The 19155-nt window shown below is 41.5% G+C and overlaps 1 long non-coding RNA gene across 6 annotated transcripts in view; it reads right to left on the bottom strand.

The window, feature by feature from the left end:
• LOC133223842 (uncharacterized) overlaps positions 1 to 19155 on the bottom strand; it is a 487088-nt gene that overhangs the window by 367529 nt on the left and 100404 nt on the right. For all 6 annotated transcript variants that reach the window (XR_009728702.1, XR_009728698.1, XR_009728699.1 and 3 more), the window contains exon 3: positions 10094 to 10237. This is a non-coding gene — a long non-coding RNA (uncharacterized LOC133223842). The remainder of the gene's footprint in view (positions 1 to 10093; positions 10238 to 19155) is intronic.

Raw genomic sequence — 19155 nt, 5'->3', positions numbered from 1 at the left:
GAATGAGTTTAGATCAGTTTTAGTGACCAAAAGTAACAGCCAAGCGGTAATTGCTGACAAGCTCCTATGAAGATATGCAGTCACACTGTTCCTAAGATGACATTCCTGACGTTACAAGGCTAACTGTGTTACATGAATTGATTTTATTTCTTCTTGGCAATCTTACTAGAAAGGGAAAGGTTTGAATGAATTGCAATGGATGTGCTACCTCCTGGATTTCCGTTCACTGAGAAGCACTGATATATCAAGATGGTGAAAACTGCCTGCTTATAGCTTAGGTTATTTTCCCAAGCTATCAACCTGACCTGTTTCCTTAACCTTACACTAGCTGCTTTTAAATGACATTTTGACATGTGTGTTTCATTCTTCAAATCAAAACATCTTATCTTTTTAAAAAGGTAATCCTGAAGAACTTGACCTGTTCTGAATTCTACTGCTTCCCTTGCGGACAGCAAAATACACGCATCTGGGATGGAACTACTGAGCAAAAGTACCTGATCATATTAAAAATCTTCATACAGGTAAAGAAAATGAATAGAAATATATCTGTGCACAAAGACAAAACCAGCAACTGAAGGGGGGGGGGATTATTTTTAACTACCTGGGACCCATGTCAATTGGAGGGACACTTTGAAGTTATTCTCACACATAAAACTCTGTCCTTCAGATGTGTGTCCCTTTTGTCCCCTCAAGATTCTCCTCTTGCATTAACCGATTTCTCTCCCACGTTGTCACTGCCACCCTAGATGGTGTCTGTCAACCACCAGACATAACAAGTCCTGTCACTTGTACAGAGTGGTACCAGGGTCTGAAAGCTTTGCCAAGACAGAGGCCACAACACCCGCTCCTCTTGCTTCAATCTTACTCCACCTTCCTTCAGGGCTCACTACCCAACTCAGCTGATCACACTCAGACATCTGCACAAACAGCCCCATCTTTGAGATGTTTATTTCCCTGCAAGCCTGGCTGGACACAGCCAAGAGTTAAATAACCAGAAGTGTGGCAGGAAGGGTGAAGGATGGAGGAGAGCAGGAAGCAGAGAGATCTGAAGAATGACAGGTACAGACAGACCAGTTACTTAATCCTTTTCTCCATGTACAGATAAGCAATTAAAATAAAAATTAGAAGTCTAAACCACTGAGGGGGTGGATCAGATGCTGTCATACATGTTACTCAGTCCACAGCCTTATGGGTACCTAGCTGTAACACAGCAGAAATGAAACCCATTTATTAAGCCTTTGTATTTCATGGAAAAAACCTGTGTGAATAAAGGGTAATTCCTTTCTATCCAGTTCAGTAAGAACATATCCACTGCAACCCTTGGAGTTAGCTTTCCATGAATGTGTTTTAACTCACTAATAAAGGGTTTACTATTGCTTGAGAATGAGACTGGGTTTTTCCCCTATATTACTGGAAACCTGTTTCAGATACAGCTTGAGGTAAGAAATATTAATCAGGGTGTAGCTGACTGATGTCATGATTAACATGAGAGATGGGATTTGGTAAAACAGTTAATTGGAGTTCAACATGGAATTAGGGCAGGATCTGAATTCTCGTTGCAATCGCCCCAAGGCCATTTGCACATACATATGTGAAACTTTTGATGGCTGCTTCACTTTGGGAAGTGTCCCTTTCATCAGTTAAAAACACTGTGCAGGAATCAATTAAAGCTCAGTGCATTGTTCGCCAGAGATGAAATGCTGGAATATAAACCCCTCCAGACTCTCTTAAAAAATCTGGGACCAGTTCTCTATTCATCTATTAGGTTCATGTCAGGCTTTCCTTCCTTAGTAAACATCCTCAGTGGTGTGCTTAGGAACCCAATAAAAAAAGAATAATTCCAGTCTGCTTGCATGAGCATTAGAGAGCACCAAGTACAGGAATGTTGGAATGAAAAAATTGAGAGTATGAAGTGAGTATGAGAGGAGTGGCTATTCAAATATACCAAAATCCAATTTACCAGGTGGTGTCAGGAGAAGAAGGAGGGGAGAACAGGGAACAACATTAACCAGCGGGGCTTTCCTGAAGATCTCATGCTGCTGCAAAGAAGAAAACTGAAAAATTCCAGAAGGTCAGTGCAGAATTCCTACTGTTTCTGCCAGTAGAAATGTGAATACATCTCCATGGGCAGGGCATGCCAGTATTTTCAACACCATCTTCCTCCTCGTCACAGAGGTTAAAGTGTAAGGCAAAAAGCAACCCAAAACACCCAAGCATTTAAAATCCTGACTGACAAGAACAGACCATACTCTTCTAAAATTTATTTAATCTTGGTTTTGTTTGTTCACAGCTAATGGCTTACACATTATCACATAGGAGCTACAGTAAGGGCCATTTATAATTTTACCACCATTTCAATAAAAATAAATAAATAGTCAAATCCTCCAAACCTTTTAGGTTGTAATCCAGGGAGGGAGACATTTTTCTTAATGGCATTCAAGTGGCTTAGCCAACTCTGACTGTTTTTTATAACACTGGCCCCATTGTTGGTGATAATAAGACTAGGGGAGAGACCTTGGGAGGTAAACCACACATTTATTTGGCCTTTAAGATTAACTGTGCTGTTGGCTACTGTGTGATCTTTGTGAAACCCAGGGATGCAAAGACCAGTGTTTACAAAGAACACTGCCAGCAGCTTGGGCATGGCTTTCTCACTGTTATTTCTGGGATGCTCGTGTTTGGTGCTCAGCTTCCCAGCTTATTTCCTTGAGTTGGATTCAGTATGGTGTAGATCTGCTAATGAAGAGATTGCTAAATGTGTTCAGGGCAGCCTGTCAAGTCTTAACACCACAATAGCCCTGAGCTGGTTTACCTGTGAGTTGGACACAGGAGAATATGGCAAGAGAGACTGCCACTACCTCAGGGGTAGCCTGCAGCGAACAGGAGAGGTGTTGTGAATCTCAGATGCTTATTTCACTAAATTAGCTGCTTTTTTGGGGTTAAGGGAATGAGGCTGCTGAGCATCACAGGGAACACCCCAGTTTTTGCACCGCTTTGCCCATTCCTCCATAGCTGCAGGGAATGAATGGAAGACTTGGGGCTGCATGGGACAGGAGAGGCACAGGGGAATCTCAGGCCTCCTGACAATCACCTATTTTCTTGCAAAAGAGCTATTACGAGGTCATGGGACATGACATGTATTTGAGAGAAAAATGTTTCAAACCTGCATATTTACTAGTTCTCCCTGTTCAGCCTTATGCAAGTCATTTTGGGGTTTTGAGTGACCATTAAGTGGGCTGGTTTAGTTTTCTGCTTTACAAGACCTCTCATTTCACTTCTGCCAAATCTCCCAAATTCTTTCTTTCAGGGAGATACTGTCAAGCTTATGTCATAATTGTTGTTACACACTTTGTGGTTCTTAAATGATAAATCCTGCAAAAGTGGAACCACATAAAGAATGACAACAGAAGTCAGAAGTACATCTCTTGCTTTCAGACAATGATAGATTTCCTCAGACAGCTATCACTTAGGACTGTATTTTCTGAGCCTCTGGTTGCAGGTGGATACTTTTAATTTATACACACACATATATATATATATATATTTGGCCTGAACAGTTCAAGTCATTATAAAAATAAAGGGAGAGGAAGTAGAAAGGAAAGAGGAAAATTCCACCCTAGGAAACTAAAAAAAAAAGCTCTTTTGCATTTTAGAACAGCAGGATTTTCAAGAAGCAGCTATGAATTAGAAACCTGGGAGGGAAACAGTCCCTAGTGACGTGCTTTCATCAGTGCCATTTTATTTTGATTTTGCTTACTTACAATACTTCAAAAATCCCATCTTTTACAGAAAAATAGGTGTGACTTAGACCTTAGCAAAAACCCACGTGCAGACAAACCCTGTCTGTAAACACACACATACACGTCTAACTTAGCAGCTGTCTGAAGAATTTGGGAGGGATACACGGTAAAGGAGGCAGGAATTAGGCATTACTTATGTACAGCTATAAGGCCTTGGGAACACCTCTTTTGTACTCCATGATGGCTTGATTCCAATTCCCTACCTTGATATTTCCCTGTTCCTGAGAGGGACAACTGTTTTGGTGCCATGTCCAATTAAAACTGATTTCTCCAAGCCTTCATTAACAGACAGCAAACTTAGGAACAGCAGGGATTTAAGTATTTGTTAAATATCTGTAAGTACTGCATACAGAACTAAAAGGTTAACCCTGTGTGAATCCTAATCTGCATCCCAAAGTTTATCAGCAGGTTTTTAAGATTCTTAAAATTTCACAGACAATCTCAGGGAAGATTTATTATTTTTTTTTCCTAAGCTTTATGAAATATAAGTCTGAAAGTTTTTCTGTATGGGAAACATGCTTATGGATTTTACATTAAGGCAAACCAGAAAGCTCTCAACTCCATGGGGATTAATAACCACACAAAATAATAGACTGCCATGTGTATATTATTTACATGACATAGTACTTTCCACTAAGACTCCCATCCCAGGAAGAAAACAGAACAAGTGCAAGTGAAATACTGTAGGAAAGTACACATGGCAAATGAGGAGTAATAATTTCTAAAGGAAGAAAGATGAAAGTTATTAAGTAAAATTGCTAGTTAGCCTCTTCCTCCTTCCCCACCCACTTCAGAATACACTGGTTGATAAACTAGCAGCATGTCAGCATAGGAAAGAGGCTTTCAAACTTTATCATCTAATAGGATATTCAAAATGGATTTAGAAGAAAGTTTAAAAGGGCTTAAGAGAATGTAAGTTTCTCCAATTTACAGCTTCTTCCAGCCTTCCCACACATGGAAATTCACTTGGAAAGTTCCTGAGACATAATTTTCACCCTCCTACACGTCACCTCTGATACAGCTCATAGTCTGCAAGAATGCAAGGGACTAAATCCTTACCTGATACCGATAATTACAGACAGCCCAAAACAGAGCACATCTACTTACCTCTGGGATTGCAGAAATCTGTACCCACTCACCCTACCCAGTGAGACAGAGCGGTTCAGAAGCATGCAGATGGGAAAAATGCCTTATGAAAACTGAGTTTGCAACCTCAGCTGGGCTGGCCATTTGCAGCGGTGGAAAAGCACTAGGGTTGAATTATAGCACTATGATTTGTTCACTACTGTGCTGCAAACTCTTAAAGCAGCCCAAAGAGCAGAAGAGAAGAGAGCTCTCTGCTTAGTTTTCCTAGGACAGTAATAACATGAACAATTGAAAGCCAACAGATAAATCTTGCTTCAGGCTTCTTGTTCTAATGTTATTTTTTTCACTTCATAATCAGTCACACCAGCTTATCGTCTGTTTGCTACCATTCACATACCAATACCCATCCAACCAAAGGAAAACTAGTTTCAAGTATCTTTTTTTTTTTTTTTTTGGAAAATGGACTGACCATATTTGTTTTTGATTACTGGTCTTTGAACTTATTTTATTTAAGTGCGGTCATCCTCCGAATATATCACTCCGTAAATATGTCACAGTAGGGTTTCATGTTTACTGTTTCTCAATGACTTCCAGATCAAATGTATTTGGTTTGAAACCAAAAAGATGGTACGTGTGCTTGGTTTTAGGCTGGGGTTTGTTTTGTTTCATTTTAGGCAGGGGGTGGGGGAATGGAGACGGAAGCAAGGTTAACCAGTACGACACTGTCAGCCATGTCTCTGGAAGTGCGGCTGGCTCATGCATCCTCCCCATCACTGGCAACAAAGACTTAGTTGTTAGATTTCACTAAGAACTCCGTTTATGATGTGAGAGACAGGACAGCATACAGTATGCTCCCCAGAGCCCTGCTGGTGCTCCACTGGCAAAAGATTGAAAAGTAATGACAGACTTACTCTCGCAAGCGAAACATGCATACGAAAGTGGTAATACACATAGGGAACAGATCTGTTGACTAAGAACATGCCATTTTCACATAGTCACTTTTCTGACCATAACCGCACTTTATACTCCAGACATGGTTCTGTTTTCCTCTGCTGTGGCACAGCAGATGTGAACCATTTAAAACCTTTTAACGGGACACAACCTACGGCTAAATGACAAAAGCCTGACAAAATAATACTTAAATTTACATCCTTGGCATTTTGAATGTTCTCGGACAGGGTCAAAAATCTTGATAAATCAAAATTCTCACACTGAAAAAAACAAACCCCAAACCAACCAACAACACAGAGCCATGACTCATTGAATGGAAAGAGAGGCAGATGTCTCCACGAAGTCCTGTTTTGAACAATAAAAGTTTTAAAGATGCAATTTAGAAAATACCTCAGCTTTCCAGCTGTATTTGCCCACCACAACACAGTGGAGGAGGAGACAATATACAGGGTTTGGCTTCTGGGAAATCTCAGCTGCCTCCCTCCTGATATGCATGTTTCTTCAGTCTTTGGTTCAGAGTTGAAACTACCTCTCCTTTAAAGTGTTATGTATTATATTTTTCTTATGAAAGGAGGCAGCGAAACACAGAACAGCTCAGAAGATGGCTGCATCTTGCTATAGCAAATATTCCAAACAGGCTTCTACAGGTGAAGGCAAGTGGCATGAGAAGAAAGTCCTTCTATGTGCTAAAAATACAAGAGACCTACCAGCCACTTGCTTGGCTTAGCAGAATACACTGCTAATACCCTGGGTTAGACTGACTGTAACGGTTACTCATATTTTTAAAGGTAATAATCCCAGAATCCCATTTTACAACACACCCTGGAGACATGCAACAAATCAAACTATCCCCATTTTGCAACAGTTTCTTGGCATGAACCATGTAGTAATTAAAAAACTTTAAATGGGAATTACTGCCACAATTTGGAGGCTCCCTTAATCCAGCTATAGTATCTGCAGCACCTCCAGGCACTTGTCTTGTTCTCATAATACAAGCTCAACAGTACCATGGCAGGGCCTGAGGGGACATCTGAAGATGATGAGGACTTAGGCACGCCAGTATGAAAACTTGGCTGGTGTTTGGCTGCGTTGTTGTTGTTTTGTTTATTTATCTAACCATTCTTTTACCAGGAAACATCACGCAGACAAATGAAGTCTTCTTTTGCAAAGACATCCAGGCCAACTAGCCCTAAATGATTTTAACACAAAATTAATTAAAACAAAAACATTTAAACACTGTAATTCTAAACATGGCCTTCCGCTCCATACAGGCCAACCTACAGCAATTAGAATGTAACAAATTAGTGGGAGATATATACTAACAAAGTGAAAGCCTGATTTTTGCCAGGACAAGGGCAAAGCTTGCTTAAATATTTTGAAACTGCAGTCTTGAAATGATCAATTATCAACAGACAGCTGCATGGAAGTGGCTTTTGTTTGTTATGTTTTTAATGAAATTTAGCCCTTCATTCCTGAACTTGGAGTTGGTAACTACCATTTGTTCGCTTCCGACTTGAACAACCAAAACACTTCACTTTTGATCTTCCAACTTCTCAGCCTGTCCCATTGCCCGATTTTCTCTTCCCTCTAGCACTCATGTCAAGCCTTTCAATGGGGAAAGCGTGCAATACCCTCCTGAACTAATCCTGTTTATCAGTTTTATGAAGATGGAAAAATCCAAACAGTGTTATATACTGCCCTATGAATACAAAATTCAGTGCGTGTTTTGTACTGGATACAAAGCTTTTTAGCCTGTTCCAAGAAGAAACATCACCACACCATAATACCTGGACTTGAAGTATTCAACGAACCTTTTTAAAATCAAATATCACTCTGCAGAGGTGCATGAGAATGGTGTGGGAAGCACATACAGTTAAGAATTACCTACATCTGGTTTTCCAGCTATTTTGCACTTTTGCCATGTCAATGGCACAGTTCTCCACACTGGTTTGCTGCCCATTGAAGTGCACTCAAGTATGAAATAAATCAGGGCTGCTGCTTCATAGAGTTTATACCTCTGCTGAGAAACATACATGAGCTGTAATAGCTGTTTTTTAATATTGGTGTTTATCCTTCTAGTGGTATATGCTGTCTCTGCCTTTCCACCTCTACGGAATATGAACACAGCCAGGTTCACCAATGACCCATCTGACTGACACCAGCCTCAGCCCATCTTTCAGACTCTCAGAGGTTCACCCTGCATCTCTCTGTTCAGCTCTCTAAGGTGACACTGGTGCTGCTTGGACCCTGTTCCCTACATCCAGACTGTGGCTGCTCTTGGAGATATCTAACAAGCCAGAGTAGTCATGATGCTGGGCCAAGTGCTCCTGTTTGTAGAGACCTTTACAAGAAGGACGGTACAAGTTGGAGAATTATACAGTTAAAATGAATAGCCTTCACTCGACTATTTAATGTTTATTTGTTTTACAACTCCAGCAATATGCATTCCACAAAAATAAATTTCTGATATTATTTATCTGCTGAGTTTGCCCCTATCTCATTTGAAGCAACAGATAAAGCAAATGGCAGCAATTTAACCTTCCTCAGCATGCAAACACTGTTTATCTTATCATGTAAATTATGAAAATAGGCCTAGAGGATTTGGCACAGGAAACTTGACACACAATAGGTTAAATAAAGATTTAGGAGAAAATACCAAGCAGTCTATCATTTAGACAAAGGGGTGAAGTGTTGGACAACATGTATTTGAACTACCAGTGTCCATTCTGAGACTAACAGAAGCTTTATAATCGTTCATTGCTGTCTTACTCAGACATTGACTGAAAACAGAAATCTGAAATCCTGAAACTGCCTGAAATCCTGTTTTATTTTTGGCACTCAATATCTCTTTCTTTTAATAAGGGATGCATGAGTTAATTCACCGTGCACAGTTTTCAAACCCTCTGACACCACTGGTTTGAATAAAATGTTACTGGTTTCTAATTACAATGAAAAGGGCATACAGAAAATGGGACAACAAAGACATCATGGAAGGAGAGGAAAAAAAAAATCATTTAAAAACAATCAAAGCGCAAAGGCACAGCGGGTAGCTGTGCTTTCCCTAAAAGGAATGTAGGGTAAAACAGGTGGAGAGAGGGAGTGAGAACAATTCCTGTGAGAGTAGAACTGAAGAGAGATCCATATCATCCACTTGTGACTGAGTCAGCATATGGCCCTTGATTAAATTCCTAAAATACTACTGACAACACTGTACTTGTTCCTTGCACTGCTATTATGACAAACAGTCCTGGCATGAACCATGACTATGAGGCCCACCTTTGAACCTAACATGTCTTAAACAAAGTTACAGTACACCTTGCAGGCGCTTAACACGCATTCTCCACCTTATTTTCCAAATCTGCTGCCTGAACATGTGTAGCCTTACAAAAGGGCAGCTGCAAGCTTCGCAGCCATGTAGGCAACACTGAATTTTGCCATCCCTTGGGTGAAGAAAGAATCAGCAGAAATACCTCAAGGCACCAGCTAGACCTGGAGTCACCAGCAGCTGGGACACACGGCTTCCCAAGGCCAAGAGCAGGTAGCTCACTCTCTTGCACAGACCTACACCATTCAGTAAGGGCAGGGAACAACTCATCACCTTCTTGCTGCCTTCAGGAGTCTGCTTTCCTTAAATTAGTGACTACCTTGCTTGAGCCTAAAGTTCTACCATGTAGTTGCTCTTCCTAGGAACTGAGGCATCAAGTACTGGTACTTGAATGTGGTTTGTATTATATTTAGTGAATACCACCTCAGAACAAAAAGCCTCCAAAACCACTGAGACCTTCAAATGTAAGAAAATCCCCTGTAGCCAAAGCCAGAACAGAGAGAAAAAGGGAAAGACATGTCTTCCAGGAAGGACCCATGCTCGCCAAGCAAAGGGCAACTCTAAGCTTCAGTCAGTGCAGTTACGTTTGCTGCTACTGCTGCAAGATTCCCACAGGACACTGTCTCTGTATTGTGGGATTGCTGCAGCAGCCTGGCTGCAAAAGGCAGCTGTGAATAAGCAGCCCATGGTGCGGAGATGGCCCAACAGGTAAAACACTTCCCTTTGTATAGGTTAGAGAACACTGACCAGCTGAGGCGGCCAAGAAGCTGTCAATGTACTCAGCAGGTGTACCACGCACGACACATAGGGATTTGCAACCACAGACAGCTAACATTGCTTCCTGCCAGACTTACGTTTCGCAATACAACAAATGAAAACAGGCCTTTGCATTGCAAGGAAAATGAAAAGCGTGATGGTCAAATCACTTCACCTTAGAGCTGCTGTAGGAGAGTGGAGGTCAGAGCAGTGAGGCTACTGCAAAGGGGGTTTTCAATTGTCTCGAGGTGATCCATGCCAAGATGCAGGAAGGGGCATAGGTATGCATGATGGACACTTCCAGAGGTTTCAGGTTAATCTGCAGAAAAATAAAGGCAAGCTCATGAGTGGAAAGCTTCTCCTGGTATCCCTATACCGGTATAAGTATTCCTTAGAAAATGCAAAATGGGAAATAGAGTGGCCTGAAGTTAATGCAGCCTCAGTACTCCCATACACACTAGGGTTTTGATGTGGTACTGACTTAGAGGAAAGCATTGCCATAAACTCATTTCACAGATGACTAAACAAAGAGGAGATTATCATGATTTCATTTGATGTTGGTAATTAAAGGTTTTGGAAAATAAAATGAAAGAGACAACCCTCCCTTGCAGTCTGGAGACAAAGCAAAAGCATATATAGTTTTACAACATATATACTTAAGCCGGCAAGACTTCATCTCCTTAGCCTTTATTTCATATATAATTTATGTAGATATAGTGTATTGTGGGTTTTTTGGTATAGCTAATGGTTGGGCAGAGAGGTCTTCAAATCTAGTAAAACAAAAGGAAACAAAAGGGACACCACGTGCAAAATCCACAGTCCACACTTAACCCTTTGGTCCCGTACCCTCCCCCCTGCAATTTAATCTGTAGCTGTCAATTATTATCTGAAAGAGCCAGCAAACAGTTAATTTTTTAGTGGCAGTTGACAGAAGCACATCCAATACAGTACACTTATGGAGACATATAAAAAAGATTGCACATGCTTAGGGGCAGGGGAGGCATGTGAAATGAAAAAGCAATATTGTCTACTTTTCCATAGCTTGTAAAATGGCCTAAGTAATTATGATATGTATTTATTTTATTAAAAAGGAGAGGCATTTTTGGTTTGATTTCTGCGCTCCCCGCTTGTTACTGCTGTCTCTGAAACTCCACAGACACTGCTTTTCTTTTCCTGACTGGACATTTCTGAAATAGTACCACTATCAGGTAGATCGGATTGTTGGCAAAAGCTTTGGCACCAAAGAGACTCAACAAATAAATTTCATCACGCTGACCCTGTACTAAACAGCAACTTTATGTGGATAACCTCATGGGAATGGAAGTTGAGAAAGAGCTATTTCAAGGCCGCCAATAACTTAATCTTTGTTCAGTTCATAATGCAAAGCCATTTCTGTTTCCTTTGCTCACAGTACTAAAGAGTTTTTGGGATACTGTAATCCTCATAAGGTGGGGAGGGCAATGTGGGGGGTAGGGGTTTGCAGGAGGGAGAGGAGATCCCACTCAAATTATGCCCCATTTAAAAAAAAAACCAACAACCTAAAAATAAATAAAAAGCCAACTTTTTCATCTTGGAAATTCTCACCCTCGGTTACGTGAGTGCAAAAAGTAACTTTTATTTGAAGAACTAACACTCACTTCTTTGTTAAGAAAACTTAGGGCACCACCCAGCAGACATGAAGGCTCCTATGTTATCAGCAAACTATTTCCTGGGTATATGTTCACCCTTTCCATGCAGCTTGCTTATTTTTTCAACCGTAAGGGAAAAAAAAAGAAGGAAAGAAAGAAAGAAAAGGCAGCGCAAACACAAGTTCTGTAACACTGCTGAATAATCTGTGTTCTGCTGCAACAACCGTTATATTGATGTAATGGAAATTTCAGAGGTGCCCAGCTTTGCAGAAACAAAACTGGAAAGGTGCCAAGGGGAACCCTAAGTGCAGCCCCACATGCTCTTTCCAAGGGCAAAGGGCTCTGTGCAGTGCTGCTGCCTGCCATCACCTGAGAAGAGGCCATAAGAGGCAGAAATAACATGCGCAGCTGAGCAAAATAACTGGTGTAAGAATATGAACCCCTTTTCCCTGTTAATGGTTAACATAACCCCTTACCCACAAACATTAACACCAGTTACTCTGTTAATTTAGCATTGCAAGCTTAAGTTCTGTGGAGGAATAAGCTTGAATGATTATGCTGTCTGTCCATCTGCCTTTCCTCCCAGTTTTGAACCTTTAGTCTGAAGTATGTTTGATAGGGGTGGAAGAAGGTAGAACTCACAAAAATCATAGAATCAATCACACAATGGTTTGGGTTGGAAGGGACCCTAAAGCTTATCCAGTTCCAACCCCCTGCCATGGGCAGGGACACCTTCCACCAGAGCAGGTTGCTCCAAGCCCCGTCCAACCTGGCCTTGAACACTGCCAGGGATGGGGCAGCCACAGCTTCTCTGGGCACCCTGTGCCAGCGCCTCAGCACCCTCACAGGGAAGGATTTCTTCCCAGTGTCTGCTCTCAATCTCCCCTCTGCCAGGTTAAAACCATTCCTTCTTGTCCTGTCACTACAGTCACTTGTAAAACGCCCCTCTCCAGGTCTCCTGTAGCCCCTTTAGGCACTGGGAGCTGCTCTAAGGTCTCCCCTTAAGGAGCCTTCTCTTCTTCAGGCTGAACCAGCCCAACTCTCAGCCTGGCTCCAGAGCACAGGTTCCCATAAATGTTCAGAAAGCTGAGGATGAGAGAAGAGCAGGAAGAGAGTCTAGTCATGCCTCCATAGCAGGGACACCCATAGCAGCTCCCAGTGGCTCTTTCTTGCATGCCCTTCTGCATCCATGAGTCATAAATCAGAGGACTCTGCAGCACAGCACCCGATGCCTCACAGCCAACACAAGGATGCTGAAGAGATGGCAGAAAGAAAGGATATACGGAGGGCAGCTCTGAGGTGTGTGCAAAGGAAACAGGATATACTGTGGGAGATCCCATCAGGATCACAGGGGAAGGGAGCCAGGTTATCACTGTTGGCAGCTAGGGGAACACATAGGTGTCCTTAGTGCCACAGTTTATGGAACAAATTATCCTCTTACCCTGGTCTCCCCCAAGAAACATCTTTGTATGAGGAGGAGGAATGGTGGGAAAGGAAGATTATACAACATCCAAAATCAATAGCAGACATTACGTTCAGGAAAGTATTCCTTCCTGCAATCCTGGGAGTCACCTCAAGTAACACACCAGACAGCGATAAGGCAAAAACTTAAACCCAGAAGAACAGAGATGCTGGGCCCTGTAATAACACCACATGGAGCAGGATGGAGCAGGCTTCACTGCCCAGTGTGGCTGTACAATGCCTGTCTGAAGGCTGCAATGCTCAGGGAACTTATGCCCCCTCAGCACCAGAAGCATGGATCACTGCCTAGCTGCATAACCCAGCAGCTTGTAATAACATCCCCTCCACATGAATCTCATTGTTTCCCAGGAGAGTGAAGTAGAAACCTAGCATCCGCTGGGAGCGGGACATAACCACTGCCTCTGCTGACTTGAGATTCAGCTGTGTGGGGTGACAGTAACCCACAGTCTATGGATTTCACAGGTTTAACTAGCAGCAGCCAGCCAAAGCTTTGCTATTGCATCAATCCAGAGCTTTAAACACACCTCTGCATTTCACCATGCTTTTGTCCTTGAGAAAGTCAGGTGTCCATAGCCAGTGCACCCAGACATTTAGCCAGACAACAGGTCCAAATGCAAGAAAAACGAAGGACTGTTGTGATGGGATAAATGCTTCCCCTCCGCATCCAGCCTTTGTAGTTCCACTCTGTCTCTCAGTGCATGACCCTCGTAAGGTGTCTAGCCCAAAAATGAAGAGAGCCTGCAAATGCCATGTTAACTTTACTTGCACATTTAGCAAAATCGCCCAGGCATCTTGCCATGGTAAAGTAAAGTAGCGCTACAAAACAAAACCAGAGTTTAAAAGTTTATCTTCTGGAAGTATTTTGCATCCTCAACAATGCCTTTGTATTTTGGGGCCTTTTAAACCAGCCTTATCAGGCTAGAAAGACCTCTGCACAGTCAAGAAAACACTGTCTCATAAGACCCTGAGATGTGACAAGGGTGGAAATGGCAGGTTTTAAAGAAACAATCACAGCAAACAGAACACCAAACAAAACAAGTGAAAGAACAGCAGATCGGGATCAGATGATGAGCTGACGATCTGATCGGGATCAGATGATGGTAAGACTGCAACAGTTTACATTTTTTAAGTATCAGGGAAAACAGTCAACTGCAGAAACGATTTTCATGTTTGTTTTTCAGTACCTCTCCCCCCCCTCCAAGGGAGTTGGTGGGGTTTTTTCTTTCCACTTTGGCTGCTCTAGGCAAAGATTTTCCTCTCAACTGACTCTTTCACCCAGTCTTCAGCAAAATGTCAGCAAACAATTGTCATTTGGTATCTGTAAAAGATAATGCAGGTGGAAAGGGGAATACTGAAATCCAATACCTCCCTGTAAAAACCTACTGTACTATCAACACCAGATAAACTTCCTTTTCTGTGCTAGAAACCTGACCTTGTAAATACACTTACTAGGATAATGGTAAGGGAATACCTATCCAGCTTGTTTGGGTAAGTTATCAGCAGGTCTTCCTCTCAGAAGACAGAGGTTTTCTGGAAAGTAAATACCTGACCCAACTTTGCAACAGCACCTTAGGAAAGTTTTCTTCTGGAGCTCAGTATGAAATGGGTGATGGCGAAAGGCACATCCACTAAAAAGCAAAATACTACAATGCTGTACATTTGCAGTGCATGCTTGTATTTCAGTTAACTAGTCAAGTAAGCTCTTGGTCACCAGACCTGAATCTGCAAATCCCCTGAAAAGAAAGGAGGTGGTTTTGAAGCAAACTGTAGTAATCTAACCCAGCTCATGCAGCCCGTGTGCAACGTTCACAAGTACAGTGTCAACAGTACTTCACAAATATCTCATAACCTAAAGTGATGGGCTAACATCTACCAGGTTTTTGTTGTTGCTGGTTTGTTTTTTCACAGTACCTCTTGGAAGCTTGTTGAGGAAAGAATTATCTTCAAAAGACAATTTTTTAAATTCACCTCAATCACATGAAGTCACAAGGAATCATCTCCATTAGAGGGAAAAGCAGGATTTGGTCCTGAATGACTCAACTAAACTCCATTGTGACAACCTACATTCTACATGTGATTCAAGTTTGGCGCTACTGTTGTGTTGTTTCAACAGAGGCTTTTCTACATCTTGGAAAAGTCTGGACTACAGCAATATCACTACTAGACATCTTCTTTTTCGACACAACTAGACAACAATTTTTTACACACTTCAGAACTTTTTTGGGGGGAAACTGTTGCAAAAAAAACACCTTATTTTATATCTTCTTTCCAACTGAAGCTTTAGATTGAATTGAAGTCCCACTAATTTAAGTATAGAGCTTTGAGCTATATATCATAAATATGACAAATGACTGCCAGAAAAGTAAAGGTCTACTGCTATAACACTGCCAAGGCTGAAACAATGTAAGATCAAGAATCACAACACCCACGTACAATGCCCAAAACTGTATTCTGAAATATAAAACAGCTCCAATAATCTTTTCATCTTACATAAACATATATGTGGGTCATATTTGAAAGAGTTGGATTATATGTGAAGCCCAGAAGTAATATACGTGTTTAACAAGTAGCTCTCAAATGTCCCTTGATGGAGTCTCCCTGGCCTGTTCCACTTGCACGTATGTTCCACCTGGTACATCTTTTCTACCTCCCAGGCACATCCTTTACATACTATCACCACACCTGCTTTGCTTTTCTCATTATTACTCTAGGTACCACTTTGTGTGAATGGGGAAGATAACATATTTAATCAGCTTTAAATGGATGCAATAACATTATTTGACAGAAAAGAAAGGAAAACATATATTTGTGAAGCTCCAGCTTTAATCCCACACCTTTCCCCACCACCTGTTAAGTACCAGCTCTGCTGGGGACTTCCTGCAAAATCCAGCAAAGGTGATGGAGACAGTGCTGCAAGATTGACCCTTCTCCCTTCTCTGCCTCTGAGACCAGAGGGAATGCCTGGAGCAAGGAAGAGGTACCCTCAGTGGAGGAGGATCAGGTTAGGGAGCACTAAAACTGGGCACACATCAGTCCATGGGGCCTGAAAGGCTGCACCCATGAGTGCTAAGGGAGCTGGCCTATACCACTGCAAGACCACTCAAGTATATTTCAAAAGTCTTGGATATTGGAGAGGCTCCTGAAGACTGGAAGAGAGTCACTCTCATCTCCAATAAGAGCAAGAAAGATTCAGAGAACTAAAGACTTGCTCAGCCTCACCTCAGTCCCTGGAAAAGTGATGGAGAACATCCTTCTTGAAAGAATTTCCAAACACATGAAATACAAGAAAGTGATCAGAAGTAGACAGCATGGTTTTGTTGTTTTATCTTTAAAGAGAAATCATACTTGATCAACCTCTTGGCCTTCTATAATGAGGTGCCCAGCTTGGTAGATGAGTGGGGAGCAGTGGATGTTGTCTACCAAGACTTCAGTTAAGCCTTCGATGCTCTCTCCATAATAAAGCTGATAAAATGCGGGTTAGATAAGTGGACAGTGAGGTGGATTAAAAACTGGCTCAGTGGTTAAACCCAGAGGATTAGGAGCAGTGGCAAGTAAGTCCACTTGGAGGTAAGTCACTAGTGATGTATCCCAGGCATTGATACTGGCGTTGATACTGTTCAACATCTTCGTTAACAACTGGGACAGAGTGCACCCTTGGTGGATTCACAGACAATACAAAACTGGAAGAAGTGGCTGGCACAGCAGGTGGTTGGTTGTGCTGTGATTCTCAAAAGGACCTCAACGGCTGAGAAATGATCTGAGAGGATCTTATTAATTTGGGGAAAATGCTGAGAAGTCCTGCATCTGGGAAGAGAAAAAAACAGGACCCTATACACTGTGAGGGAGGACTGGCTGAAAAGTACTCTGGGCTGCTGAAAGCAATGCAGTTATATCAGGACTATATGCATCCATATTTTCAGGCACTGAAACCAGCTTCTACTTCTCCATTAAAGGGTAAGAAATTCTCACTGAATTCAAAATGACCCTGCAGGTGAACAGCCTGTTAAAAACCAACTGCTGAAACAAGCAAATAGGCTACTTTTAGAGCTGGATTTCTTCAGACAGCTTTTTAAGAGGTCCCAGAGGCAAAGCAACTGAATATTATATATGTAGTCAAGGGCAGATAATGCATATTTGTTGATAAAGCAGCACTGCAAGACAAGAACAAGAATTTTAAACTTCTTTCAAAATACCAAGTGGCTAAAAGCCCTGAATAAAAGCCAAAAGAAACCCCCTGAACTCAGACCTTATTGTTAAAGTCACAGGCAAAAATTAGCAATTCTTGCTTTTCAACAGTCTTCTTTATAAGGTATCAATCCTGAGACATGCTATACTGAAGAAGTAATATGTTAAATATTTGCATTGTTTCCTGAATTTTTTACATACCAAGCCAGTCACTACTTTTAAATGAAGATTACGTCGTCTTTCACACACTGCATCTTCTGGTACTTATTCATCTGGAACTTGGACACAACTTCCTTCTGAATTTTATGTTATCATAAATCTTGTGTTACACTTACAAATCATAAAAACAAAACTAAGTCACCCCCTGAAGAACAAAAGGAATTATGACATGCGTATTTCAATGTCACAGTGTAGATTATGATGGAAAGTCCACTTCAAGCCATAGAAGTTAATACTAATAAATATAACCAGTCGCAAAAGGAATTGAGTATTTTCTTAAAAGGAGTTGAAAAAATGATAATGTGAATTATGTCATATTGCATTGGTCTTGATAAATAAAGTCAGCAAAGAAAAACAGTACAGCAATCATACAGCAGGTGCTAAGCAGGACGTAACCTGAGTCATTTACATTCAGGAATGGGGTTACAATAGTGAAGAAGTGAAGTAACTGATTTCAGTCTGATATATGTGTTTTCCCATAGTCTGTTTCCAAAGTATCATATAATATTAAGTATATGAGGAAAAAGTCTCTTATGTTGTGTTTAGCTCTAACATTGCTACTAGAATCCATTCAGAGATGCTTAGTAGGGATGTGAGACCTGGTGTCAGAGCTCTTGTTCAGATAGCTGCTCACATCCTACACAAGGCTTAAAATCGGGCCATACTGGGGGCACTCACTGCCATTGCAGCTGCGCCCTTTCACATTAAAACAAATCAAGTGCTATGGGAGAGCTCCCACAGCTGCATAAAGGAGCCAGGGAGAGATCTGCCCTGGAAGAGCCTCCATGAGGCTGCTGCAAGATAGCACAGAGCTGGATATGTGCCCCAAGCCCAGGGGTGTTGGCTTGTCTGCGTGTTTGTGCTCGTGCATGAGTACACCCACACTCTCTTTGCAAGATGGAAAACTTCTAAAGTTGTTGTGTGTGTGTCCCCCCCACCCCATGCAACAGGAACATTTTTGATTACATTAAAAGTTTCCCAGAACAGAAAATACGGTTGCTACCCAGCTCTCAATATTACTTTTTTTCCACAGCTAATACAATCACTGCTGAAAACTATTACTTGTACAAACAGTTCCTGCTCAAATGACTAGCCTCTGTGCAATCTGTGGTACTACATTCCTAAGTAAGGATGGTTTTCGTGAGCAGTGGCCAGAGGAATGGGACCCAATGTTTATATTTTGTATGTGCAGCCAGAACCTTGCAACAAGCACGTTTTGCAAATAAAAATAATCAAACATCATTACCCAAAATGGTTAATTTGTGATAAAGTAATAAAAGCCCTCTCCTTACTCCCACCTCACCATTAAATATTCTTTGCTTTATAAAGAACTGCCTTGAATTTCTTTCCAGCTTGTTCTGACCACCCTTGCCCCTAAAGGTAATTTAAATTTCATCTCCTCCTTGCTCACTGCTGCTATTACATCAGAAAATGTATACTCTGACTCTTTTCATTTGGCTCAGCACACAGAAACACTGAGAAAGCTCTTTGCAAGGAGCAATCTTGTGTTGGCAGGAAAACTGACAAGATGACCTAATAGGTCCTTTCCATCTCTAATTTCCCTGAGTCTACTACTCCTGTGGGGAAAAATAACTTGTCAGCAAACTTATTATAGAAGAAAATATCACAGTAAAAATAGTTACAGAAAATAGCCCACCAGTTCCTTGATGTAGGATATGAATATATTTATTCTTGTGACAGTTGCTTATTCCTGAGGAAAAAA

This window comes from Neopsephotus bourkii, unplaced genomic scaffold (assembly GCF_033783945.1).
Source record: "Neopsephotus bourkii isolate Nb327-2 ecotype Australia unplaced genomic scaffold, CSIRO-AGI_Nbou_v1 NB_1655, whole genome shotgun sequence".
NCBI classification, from domain to species: domain Eukaryota; kingdom Metazoa; phylum Chordata; class Aves; order Psittaciformes; family Psittacidae; genus Neopsephotus; species Neopsephotus bourkii.
The sequence above is the reverse complement of the archived record's forward strand: the minus strand, read 5'-3'. Positions and strand labels throughout refer to the sequence as shown.